General features: G+C 47.2%; 2 long non-coding RNA genes and 1 pseudogene across 2 annotated transcripts in view; 2 read left to right on the forward strand and 1 right to left on the reverse strand.

The window, feature by feature from the left end:
• The window catches only part of LOC140595165 (uncharacterized), a 42,832-nt gene extending 37,465 nt beyond the window's left edge, over positions 1-5,367 (forward strand). The window contains exon 4 of the long non-coding RNA XR_011996579.1: positions 5,228-5,367. This is a non-coding gene — a long non-coding RNA (uncharacterized lncRNA). The remainder of the gene's footprint in view (positions 1-5,227) is intronic.
• On the reverse strand, positions 1,048-1,799 carry LOC112931652 (large ribosomal subunit protein uL6 pseudogene; annotated as a pseudogene).
• Positions 5,368-6,651: 1,284 nt separating the features above from the next.
• On the forward strand, positions 6,652-11,432 carry LOC140595166 (uncharacterized). Its single transcript, XR_011996580.1, has 3 exons — positions 6,652-8,000; positions 11,066-11,130; positions 11,240-11,432. It is a non-coding gene; the product is annotated as an uncharacterized lncRNA (long non-coding RNA).
• The last annotated feature ends 1,275 nt before the right edge of the window (positions 11,433-12,707 follow it).

Consider the following 12,707-nt stretch of genomic DNA (forward strand, 5'->3'; position numbering starts at 1 on the left):
CTGGAGATGAAACAATGAAGTGCATCCATGGAAGAATGACTAGAACAAGAGGTACGATCTGGTTCTTCTGGGACCTGGGTTCCGGTGCCAACAAAGTCTCTTGCCCCTTTGATCTTTCCTCTACCTCGACCTGGGTGTCAGCATGCCCTGGGAACTCGTTAGAACGCGCAGATTTATGAGGTTCCCATCCTGGACCTCTTGATTCTGGAGGCGGCCTAGAAATCTGAAGTGCGAGAACCTCGGTTCTGTTTCTTGAGCCAGTTTGTGTCCATCGTTCGTCCCTACCCGGGCCCAGGCCAGAGCGGGGCGCTTCGCCCATGGGCTCTTAGTGCTTGAAACGACCTCAGGGAGGATGTCCTTGCTGCTGCCCATTCTACAGAAGACGGGACGGAGGCTCCATTGAAGAAGGCACGTGTCCAACATCTCAGTGAGCATCAGTGTAAGAGCTGGGGTTTGGATCCAGACCTGGCCAATGCCAAAATCTGTGCTCCTTTCTCTACACGTTGTTGTCTTTTCTGAGCACAACCTTTCCTTTTTTGTCTTTAAAAAGATTCTGTTTATGTATTTATTCATTTAGAGGAGCGGAGGGAGAGAGAAAGAGAGAGAGGGAAACTCAAGCTGAGCACGGAGTCCAACATGGGGCTCGATCTCACGGCCCTGAGATCATGACCTGAGTCAACACCAAGAGTTGGTCACTCAACCGATTGAGCCACCCAGGCGGCCCCACCACAGCCTTTTGTAATTTAATTTTCCATTGCATGGCCAACAATCTCTCCTGTAAGTCTCCTCTGTCCCACCTCAGAGTATATCTGCACGCATCTGCCCCTCATTGTGCTGCTTGGAGAGAGGGAAGGAGGTTCATTTCCAAGGTTGACTCTTCTACTCTGCTCTTCATCAAGATTCCTCTTCCTTCCTCACTGTCTGCCATTTTCTGCCTTTTCCTATCCTTTTTCTTCATTAGCCCTTCTCATCCCTTGGATCTCTCCCAAAAATGACTTGTCTCTTGCCTCTTTTTGCTTTTCTTCTTTTTTTTTTTTTTGCCCCAAATCAGTACAGTTTTTATTGCATCTTTAAAGTATCACAAATAAGTCTGAAAAATCATCTGGCATCTTGCTGTTTCTGTAGCTCGACAACTCAGATCTTATTCACCACCCTGCTGAACTGTTCCTTTTTCAGAAACATAGATACCATCCTAAAATTTTCTGATATCCTTGTTTTAACAGTTGTCTTTTGCTGAGTCAAAGGAGCTGAGTTTGATACAAGTTCAATGTCATTTTCCTTTAAGAATTAATTCATCTTTTTGAGCTTGAGATACAGAACAAGCAACACCTGGCCTCTTCTGAACCCTGCAAATGTATTTTTCACCCAAGGAATTTCGGATTTCAAAAAGAGAACCATTCTCCTGGATAACAACATTGACGGGGAAGTGAGCACACACTGACCTCACCTTGTAATGGAAGCCCGGTGTAAAGCCCTTGATCATGTTCTGTGCGTGACTACAGACAGTGCAAACGGTAGCCACTTCTTTTCCATTTCCACATCATTTGTGAACTCAGAGCCTCTTCTTTTTCTTTCCAAGAAGACTGAGTTCTACATTGATGTGATTGAAGCCCCTTCTCAGCGTTCCTCTGGGGCCCGCCCTTCACGATCACAGTGCGTCCCTTCAGGGGGATGTCGACATTTTCTGGAATGGTGACGATTCTCTGATTGCTGAGAATGGTCTTCACTCTCACAGTAGATGCAGCAAAGGGAGAGCATCTCTTGCCCTTTTTTTCTTTAACCATCAGACTCTCCCTCATCTTCCCTTCTCGTCTCATATTCTCTCACTGGGAATGTCCCCAAGTCTCAGGATTTTTCCTTGGATGAGATCCAAATCGGAGTCTCCAGTCCTGACCTCTTTCTCACACTCCAGACCCATGGGTCAAGCTTCTTGCTGGACATCTTATCAACCTCAGCTCAGTGGGCCTAAAATGTATCTGATGGGTCCCTCCTCAGATCTGCCCTCCGTACTCTTCCCTCCCTTTCACATTCTCTATCCATTCAGTTCCTGTGACCTCATAGTTATTTAAAAAAAAAATCCACCAGATTTGGTCCTCTTAGTTATATTCTCCAACTAAATTACAAGCTCTTTGAGGGAGGGACAGAATCTTATTTCCTTATGTCTCTACACCTGGCTCATTGCTTTGATATTATAGCTGCTTCCGGGATGTTAAGTGGGTTTGTAGAGAAATTATGGGGAATAAAAAAGTAGCAATATTTTTATTCTCATAGAAAAAGGAGAGAAATAGCAGGCACTTGTAAAGGTAAGTTAAAATAATTTATTGACAGCCAAGGTGACTGTTAAAATGCTTGCTGAATTATTAGTCCCAGGGGAGCAAAAGGAGGGAGACCTGAAAGACTTAACAAATAATGAATCAAAGGATGGTCCCTGTAGCCTCCTGTTAAGAGGCAGAGATATTTCAACATCTCAAGAATCAAGTACTACAATCTTTTATGAGACTAGAAAATCATTGTAGGTCTCATAAATTTCCCTCTTCTCATTGTTCCAAAGGCTTAATTTAGGATGAGTCACTCCATAAATCTAGACAAAGATGACTAATGATTATAATAACAATATCATAAATTATATAGTGCTTTTCCTCCAAAGCAAAACGGTATCTAATTTATTCTCACAATATTCCTCATTGGTTGCTAAGACCAGGGACGATTATCTCTATTTTTTAGCAACCAGGGGATGGAGGTGGACATACCTGTTTATACTGGTAGCATGACATTTCCTGTGGCTGCATCTTCATGTCTAGCCAAGCTTACTCCGAGGGGATTAGGACTCCCTCCTCACCTTCGTCAGTCTCCAGGCCTTTGTTTTTTTTTTTTTTTTTTTTTTTTTAGTCTCCAGGCCTTTGATTCATTTTCTTTCCTTCTAATGGTCACACCACATTCCCGACCTTCTGTAATAACATGTTTTAATTTACTCATTATCTAACTCATTGACCGGAAGCTCAGAGAACCTAGCCTAAGGGAACTAAAAAAGGTTAAAAAAAAAAAAACTATGCAAAATGAATTTTAGTCAGTGTTTTGATAATAATTATAATACTAGTTAACTCCCTTCTTATAACGGATACTTAAAGTTATGGCAATTGCAGGTTCCCTTTTTGATATATTCATTTCAGATAGCCTGCGAATGCCAATGAGACAGGAAATATGCATGTGTTTACTATATCCTCAGTCACTCTTCAGCAGGTGATACAAGATAGTAAGCACATAGTTATTCTTTTTTGCTAGGTGACTTGGTTAAAGTCACAGATTCAGTAATGCTATGATCAAAGTTTTTGAGTCATTAAAATATCAATCCAAATCTTTTGATACTCTGTTATGTGGTCCGTAAGTGTGTTCTTTTGTTAAAATTAAAAAAAAAAAAAAACCTTTACAAACCTTTACCTCACAGATGAGTTAATCTATGAACAATGACTTTAAGAATACTGCCCTTTATCAGATGTCATTTGCAAAATATCTTCTCCCATTCCCTAGGTTGCCTTTTAGTTTTGCTGACTGTCTCCTTTGTTGTGCAGAAGGTTTTCATCTTGACGAAGTCCCAGTGGTTCATTTTTGCTTTTGATTCCTTTGCTTTTGGAGGCATGTCTTGTAAGAAGTTGCTGCAGCCGAGGTCAAAGAGGTTGCTGCCTGTGTTCTCCTCTAGGATTTTGATGGATTCCTGTCTCACAGTTAGGTCTTCCATCCATTTTGAGTTTATCTTTGTGTGTGCTGTAAGATTTACCCCTAAGATACAAATGCAATGATCCAAAGGGGCACCTGAACCCAATGTTCATAGTAGCAATGTCCACAATAGCCAAACTGTGGAAAAGCCCAGATGTTTGTCGACAGAGGGATGGATAAAGAAGATGTGGTCTATATACACAATGGAATATTACTCAGCCATCAGAAATGATGAATACCTACTATTTACATCTACATGGATGGAACTGGAGGGTATTATACCTAGCAAAATAAGTCAATCAGAGAAGGACAGTTATATGGTTTTACTCATAGGTGGAATATAAGAAACAGTGCAAAGGACCATAAGGGAAGAGAGTGAAGACTGAATGGGAAGTCATCAGAGAGGGAGAGAAACCATGAGAGACTTAAAAATTTTTTTTTTAAGATTTTATTTATTTATTAATGAGAGACACAGAAAGAGAGGCAGAGACACAGGCAGAGGGAGAAGCAGGCTCCCTGCGGGGAGCCTGATGTGGGACTCGATCCCAGGACCCTGGGGTTACAACCTGAGCTGAAGACGGACACTCAACCACTGAGCCACCAGGTATCCTGAGACATTTTCAACTATAGAAAACAAACTGAGGGTTGCTGGAGGGGAGGTGAGTGGGCAGGTGGGGTAATTGGGTGATGGGCACGAAGGAGGGCACGTGATGTGATGAGGCACTGCATGTTGTTATATACAACTGGTGTATTATTGAACACTACATCTGAAACGAAGTATGTACTGTATGTTGGCTCATTGAATTTAAATTAGAAAAAGAATAATGCTTTGGTTTAAAAAAATATTTCTTTATGGATTCAAATTGCTTTGCATGTATTATTTTAAATGACTTCATAAGATGGTAACGAAAAGAGCAGTCCGATTCTTGTCTCTCCCTTCATAGATGGACTTGATAATTCATCCATTCATTTATTCTGCAAATATTTATTAATTGCCAAGTATATGCCAAGAACCCCCCGGTGTGCTGAATATATGGACGAACCACACTGTCCTTCTCCTTGAGGAGCTTAGAGCTTAAAATGAGACATGGATATGAAGCAAAGAGACACGTAGAGGGATGCATAACTGCAGAGTATAAGAAGTGTTATCAAGAAAAAGAATTGAGAGGGATGCAATGTACAACAAAGAGTCCAAGAAGGCATCTTTGAGAAAGACATTTGTTGTGGGATTAGAGGCTAAGAGTTAGGCTGAGCGGCTTGCACAGTAGCAGCTCGTGTGAACCACCAGCATGTAGCCAGGAACCTGAGCAGGCCGTGTGGCGCTGGTGGAAATAAGAGGGGAAGGGGTTCTGAAATGAGGCAGGGGAAGGGGACGGGGATAGGGGTGCTGCCAGATGGTGCGTCATCTTGTTGTCCCTGCTAAGGATTTGAGATGGTGTTTTAAGTGCAAAAGGAAACTATTTAAGGGCTTAAGTGGAGGAGTAGAATCAATTTTTTTTTTTTATTTCAAAAGGACCATGCTGTCCATTCTGTGGGAGCAGAGGTTGGAGAGGTACAAGAGAGAAGGACCAATGAGGAAGCTCTCCAGTGAGTACTGGGGTGCTCACTGTAAAGGTAAGCAGATTTCAAATCTATTTTAGACTCAGACCCATAGGACTTAGTGATGAACTGGGTGGAGCCAGGGTGGGGGATAAAGGAGATTGAGATGCTCTAGGTCTCTGAGTCTCTGACTGTGACTATCTCTGAGCATCTCTGACTGTTGGAGCCAGAAGGAACCTTAGGCGCTACCTGACTCAAATCCCCATTTGAGGGCAAACAGAATTGAGGTTCCAAGACATGAGGTGATTGACACACACCAATAGTCATTGTATTGCAGGTAGAGAAATGAGTGCTCTTCAAGGTCCGAAGAATGAGCCAATGGAATTAAAATAGTCTACTTATATTTAATTCTTACCTCTAGAAAAATACCTGGAACAACTATTATGAGAAACCCGCCATTTACTCTATAGATATTTACAGTAGGTCTAAACATGCGGGAAAAAGTTCCCAGCAACTTTTCCTGTGGGCTTAAGTGACTCGTCAGGTGGGAGAGCCACCTCCTCATCTGGTCGGTTTCACAGGGCCAAGAATGCCGCAAAATCATTCCTTGAGGTTCAGTCCGAGTTTCTATTGTCCAAAGACAGACATTTGATTTTAGTTGGAAGTATAAAAGAAACCACTATTTCCTGATTTGCTCCTAAAAAAGAAAATAGGGAGCTTTTTCTTTGAGTGAAGTATATTCATGCATGCACATTTTTATTTTATTATTTTATTTTATTTTATTTTATTTTACTTTATTTTATTTTATTATTTTGTTTCTTTTCCCTGATGCAAAAAGAATTGACCCCGAGAAGTGAATCCTGCTCCTTAGCCCTGTTTGGGCAATGTGGCATATTCTTTGAAAGTTTGGTTATTTATAAAAATGAGTGATACTTGTGAGTGCAGTCTCTTAGGAGAATGGGGCTTATATTTAATGGTAATAATAAGTCTGTTTTAATGATGATAACCAATAGGTACAGATCCAATCTATGTGCCTTGAGTCAGACAGTTCCCTGTGGTAGAGCTGAAGTTCAAGCCCAAGTCTGTCCGATTACAGAGCCCGCGGTCAAAGCCATCCTTCTGTGTGTTTGTTCACACCTTCACTACATGGCAAGCAGTCGTGGGCCAGGACTGTTCCAGAAGCTGGGATCCAGCAGTGACTAAAACAGATGAAAATCCTTGCTGATCATGAACTTACATTCTAATTTGGGGCAGAAAGGGATTAAAGATAAAGCATAATAAACAAGTAAAGCATAGAGTGTGCTGGAAAGCGATAACTGGCACGGAGAGAAACGTCTCTGGGTGAAAGGAGGTGGCTGCACTTTCAATGAGAAGGGTTGAGGAGGGCAACATGAAGAAGGTAGCATTGGAGCAAAGACTAAGCTCTGTGGCTATTGAAGGGAACAGCCTTCTAAGCAGAGGGAATAGCAAGGCGAAGGCTCTCCTTTAAGAGGTGCATGGTATGTCTGAGGACCGGCAGGGGGGACCACTGTGGCAGCAGTGGAGGGAAGGAGTGGGGAAGGGTCTCCAGGGGCCAACGTGGGGCTGGGGAGGGTAGTAAATGTAGGCCGTGATGGAAGGCCATAGCGTCCTGCAGGGATTTCCAGGCCAAGGTACTTAAAAAAAAATAAAAGAAATCTTGTTTTGTCACACGATTGCAAGGTGAGCCTGGCGCACGTTGTGCTCTGCGCCTCCAAGAATTGGATCACGACACTGGTTGCTGCTCTCTGGGAGCCACCGAGGAAGGAGGGCTGTCTCAGAAAGTCGGTTGTGTGGCTGACCTTGCGGTAGCCAAGGGTCAGAGAGCTTGTATTCAACCTTGCAACGAATCTGTAAATCCAGTTTTCTGGTGCTTCAGTGTTTCCCCAACTTGAATGTGCATAGAAATCACCTGTGCACACCTTATTTTTAAATGCAGGTTCTGATTCAGTGGGTCCGAGGCGCAAGCCATGAGGCTGCATTTCTAACGAGCTGCCCGGGGAGGAGCGGGTGCTGTGGCCCGGGGTTGGGACCTGGAGAAACAGGGCCTTAGGCTCCGCCGCAGACCTCCCGGGGCCTCCTCGCGTTCTAATTGGGCTCTCGGTCCAAACCCGGGGTCCACCGGGTCCCAGACTATTGTCCTCATTTACAAATGAAGGACTCGGAGCTCCGGGGGCTGTGATGACCTGGCCAGAGGCCGTGTGGCCCCACGGCAGAGGCGTGACTTGCATGTTGTTCCCTGGCTCTTCCCCAACAGCTGCCCTGGTGGCTTTTAAGGTCTAATGCGTAAAGGTGCGCTAATGAAGGCTTTTGGCTGGTGCATGTGGTGTGCGCTGGTGCACACACGCGCTCTCTCTCCTCACACACATCCACACACGCGGTGGGGGGGCGAGGGGGTGCGGGAGCTCCTCTGCAGCTGTAGCTCCCAGAGGCCCGCCTTGGCAGTGGGGCATCACAGCACGCCCTGGAAGTGCTCCCCCCCAGCTGGCCCGCACCCCGGGTGGGGGGACGGCTCCCTCGCACCCACTTTGCTCGCAAGCTAAACTGCATTTCTTCCACCTCCGAGATGAGATGGAAAGTACTCCTCTCGCCAAGGACAGCCCGGCTCTCAGAAACCGTGCACCGTGGCCCCACACCGGGCCCCAGCTTCCTGCGACCAGCAGAAATCTTGAAGCATTCCAGCCGGACCCTGGGAGAGGTGGACCTGTTTCGGAGCTGCAGGATTCCAGGTTAGAGAAGTGTGTCCCCCACGTGCTTCCCAAACGCCGCAGCAGCTGTTCGGAGGCCCCCACCTCCCTGGGTGAGCCCTGGCGGCCTGCTCAGGCCGGCCCTCGGGGAGGCCCTCAGCACCCACCACCCCCACGCTGAGAGCTGGGCGCAGGGACCCACGGAACTCACGCCTGCCCGGCTGCTCCCACTCAAGCTTTGCTGTGCACTTTTTATTAATGTTTAAAAAATCGTGCTGCCTCTCAGCTTTTCCTGCAGATGATGGTCAGAGGGGAGCTCCCGCCTCCACCGTCTAGAGCCCCCTGCTCCCCAGTGGGAGACACTGAGGTCCTTGGTGGCCGCGCTGCCCCCTTCCCTCTGCCCGACTGTCCAGGCTGAAGATCTCTGCCCATGTCCCGTGCGTTCCTCAAAACCCTCCTGGGACCCACCGGGGTACGGGGCTGCTGGCCCTCCCCGCTCCTGGAACACTCAGTGTCGTCACTCATCATGAGCCCTAACCCTGTGCGTCTGGGATGTTGTGGTGACAATGGTGCCAGCAGCGTGGACAGTGGGATTACCCTTCACTCACACGGCGCTCAGCACTTTGTGCAAATCCTCCCCTTTACGCTCAAGAAGAACCTCATAAAATTGGTATTATTGTCCCCATTTAAAGATAAGGAAATCAAGGTATGGAGAAATTAGGGTTTGCCCGAGGTCACACAGCTGGCTCATAAGTCAGAGAACCTGGGCTGGCACAGGTGTGCTTTGACACCTGGTACCTGTTAAGTAGGTAAAGGTAGTGCCTCTTCTCCTGTTATGTGGAGACAGTAGTCAATGAACAGTGATGAACAGCAGCACTTTAATAAATCTCCCTGGATTTCGGCAAAAAACTACCCTGGACATACTTCCACCTTAATATCACCACCCGTTGTCACTACCTTTAGTGCCAATACTGCTACTATTTGTCCCCCCGTAGACATAGGTGGCTGTAGTAGTAGCTACGTTGTGTGTGTGCATTTCAGACGTCGTTGGGGAATGACCAGTTTCTATTCTTAGTCATGGGATTGGGGTAAATGCAACCTCCTCATTTACCCACTTCCTCTGAACCTGGCACCCAATCCTTACCAATAAAATATTCCATACTCCTGTACGGAGGGATGGATCCGAGTCCAGCCAATCAGAGACTGACATAGGAGGACAAATTTGAGATTGTGGGTACCTAGAATGGTAGGAGCCTGAGTCCACTGGGGGCCACCTTTGTCCCTAGGTAGTAAAGCCAGCCTACGAAGAAAGGCAGCACAGAAGAGGGTAAAGCGTAGAGATAAGAAACAGTCTTTTTTTTTTTTTTTTAAAGATTTTATTTGTTTATTCATAAGACACACACAGAGAGGCAGAGGCATAGGCAGAGGGAGAAGCAGGCTTCCTGCGGGGAGCCTGATGTGGGACTCGATCCCAGGACTCCGGGTCACACCCTGAGCCGAAGGCAGATGCTCAACCCCTGAGCCACCCAGGTGCCCCAAGCGACATAGTTTTAATGAGAGATTTGAACCCCCGGATCCAGCTGGGCTTTATGCCTAGACTTTTCAGATATAAGAACAAATAAATTCTCTAATTTTGTGTAAGCTATTTTTGAGTTGGATTAATCCTGTCATAATTGAACGAGTCCGGACTCACTATTCGAAGAAACCTCTCATTAAAACGAACACTAAAATTGGAGCCCCTGGCCCCTCTGCCTGTAAGTGGCAGTCATTTGAGCAGCAAGGGTCTGCTCTCCTTGTTATCCAGACCGCTGCTATTCAATAGCATCTTCTGTGATGACTGGATTATTTCAGAAACGGTCGAAGACCTGCATCATCTGAGACAGTAGCTCTTAGCCACGTGTACTCCTGAGCGTTTGGACAGTGGCTAGTGCAACGAAGGAACTGAAATTTTAATTTTGTTTGTTTTAAACTTAAATGAGCACATGTGCTAGTGGCTATTGTATGGGCAGCAAGTTCTAGACCACCTCTGCTCTATATGAATGAGTAGAGAAGCCCTGGATGACTCCGCTGCAGCAGATGGAGTGGCCAAAGAATTACAGTTTCTATCTCTGTTTTTGCTGGGTTCCCAGGTGTCCTTTGGTCTGTGTGAATCCAAAGCTCAAGCTCTTCCCCCTGGAGGAGGCTCAGAGAGGGGGATGACTTGACCAAGTCTTCTAATGGCAAACACCTCAATGGCTCTGCTTGTGCAATGGCGGATGAAAGAAAATTCTCACTCTTTGACCATGGCTACCCCACTCTGGTCTGTCTACCCAGACACCTGCTGCAAAACAGGCCCCGGGAGGTCACTGTAGCTGTAACTCCTTATAGTCTAGATTGTGCCAACACTTCGTGGTGAGAATAAAGAAAGAAGAAGAGACATGGCAATATTCAGATTGCTCTTGTTTGTCTTCTATGTCTTTATCTAGGTTTGCAGAAGGCAGAGGCCAACCTTAAGATTGGCTTTAAGGCCAACCTTACTCAACTAGAAATTCATTTAGTTGTCAAGAGCTTTTGGAGGCAGGTGGACCAGCTTTAAATTCTGACTCCATCACTGGACACATGTGAGACCTCCATGGAGCCATTTGTGGTCTTGGAATGATGAGTTTTTGCAACCGAAAATAACTAGGGCCATAGCATCGAGCTCATGATGTCTCAGTGAGTATTAGGTGAGACAGTTCACGTGAAAGATGTCGCTGAGTGCTCTGCAAATGCCCCCCACCATGCCTGTTTCAATTATTACTGATATCTATGGGGTCGTGTTTTCAGTAATGAAGGGCACAAAACACGTTGGTGATTCTTTACAACTTTCCACACCAGGGCCCCTCACTAGCCTGTGACACCCTTTCCATCTGAAATTTTGCTGAAAGGCTGAACGACATTCGCCTCCACAAATCACCCAGTCTTAACTGGGGTAAAGTAAATGGAGAGCCCTGGTCAGAAAGATGAGTGTCTGCCCGGCCTAATGACTGCTCTTCACTGCTTGGCAACTTTCTTTTCATCTTTCAAAGACGTCAAGGGTTTGTGCCAGTGGGGTTTAAAAATAAATCCATTCTCTTCTTTTCCCAAAGGCTGAAGCACTGGGCACCTTCATGATGACACGAGGCCGCGGCTTCCCTGCAACCCGGGCGAGGAGGTTGTGCTGCCACCTGGGCTGTCTGTCTGTCTGGGCTTCAAACTACTTAGACTGCAGTTCAGGAAACATTTATTCCAAAAATATTTATTGCACGCCTCCTACTTTCCAGACACTGTGCTGGCCGCTGAGCATACAGGAAGGAAGAAAAGGGACAGCCTACAGCTGCCCTCCTGGAGCGTGTAGTCCATGGTGTCGCCTGCTGGCTCATGATGGGGGCTGTTTTAGTGCCCCGTTTATAGGAGACTGGTCATCTGCCCCCAGTTATTTCCTCGTTAGGACAGCACCGTTGGTGGAGCCTCCAGGTAAGTATAGGTGGTTGAGAGGACATTACGTGATTCCATGCTGAGGCATCTCTTTAGTTGTTTTTTTCTTTTTTTAAACTATTGGTCCTCGCTTTGAGTTTCTTTCTTTTTTTTAAGATTTTACTTATTTATTCACGAGGAACACACACACACACAGAGGCAGAGACCCAGGCTGAGGGAGAAGCAGGCTCCCTCCAGGGAGCCTGATGCGGGATTCGATCCTAGGACCCCAGGGTCATAGCCTGAGCTGAAGGCAGATGCTCCACTGCTGAGCCACCCAGGTGTCCCCATTTCTTCAGTTTTTTATTCTCATCGGGCAGAGAGAACATTCCTATGTCCACATAAAATAGTGGAAGGGCCAGAGTCGTGCACAGCGGGCACAGTTCTGCGCATTAGGGGAAGGAGCCTCGCAGGGCCATATTATCACATCCTCTGTCCTGTAGGCTTGCGTGGGCTCATTTTCCCCAGACTTGTCGGTCACACTTGCTTCAACGTCGGATGCAAGTGTCCCAACCCTCAAGCTGTGGGAAGCAGGTTCATGGCCATGGTGGCTTGGGAGCCGGAGCGCCCGGTTGCTACTTGTGTCTTGGGGCCGGAGCACCCAGCCCAGGCGGGGGCAGCCCCGGGCCGAGCTTGGGCAGCAGCGAGCCTCTTCCTGGGGGCGGCGGCTGCTCCCAGCAGCTTGATGAGGCCACGGTCCTGTGCGCGGGCCCAGGCCCCGAAGCTTCTGTGGGGCGTCCACGGTTCCCGGAGACAGACAGACGCACAGCCTTTCAGATGGCTTGAGTTCCTCTTACCTGAGTGGCCACTGGCTGAGTCACTGGCCCCGTGAAACCCCAGGGCCGACTGCACCCATTTACGGGGATGGTGCTGGGTGCTCCTCCACCTGCTGCGCCCAGGTGGGCAGCACGTCACCTGCCACCTGCCAGGTGAGACTGCCCCCAGCTGGGGGAGCCTGCCACCTGCTGGGGGAGCCTGCCACCTTCCAGGTAAGCCTGCCACCTGCCCAGGGGATGTGCAGTGATGACAACAGGCCCCAGATCAGGCCGCAAGGCCTGAGAGAGCCGGACTGTGTGCAGGCCGTGCTGTACTAGACCCCGAAGCCCTAAACCCACACTATCCAAGGGGAGGAGTGACCGTCCACCTCTTTCTTTGTAAATGCCGGTCAGTTAGATGCTGGAGGCTCCACGGCAGGGATGGGGAGCAGGGATGGGGTACGGGGATGGGGGACTGGAGCTTTAGTTAAAATTAAAAAAAAAAAACAAACAAACTATT

This window comes from Vulpes vulpes, chromosome 13, assembly GCF_048418805.1.
Source record: "Vulpes vulpes isolate BD-2025 chromosome 13, VulVul3, whole genome shotgun sequence".
In the NCBI taxonomy this organism is placed as follows: Eukaryota; Metazoa; Chordata; class Mammalia; order Carnivora; family Canidae; genus Vulpes; species Vulpes vulpes.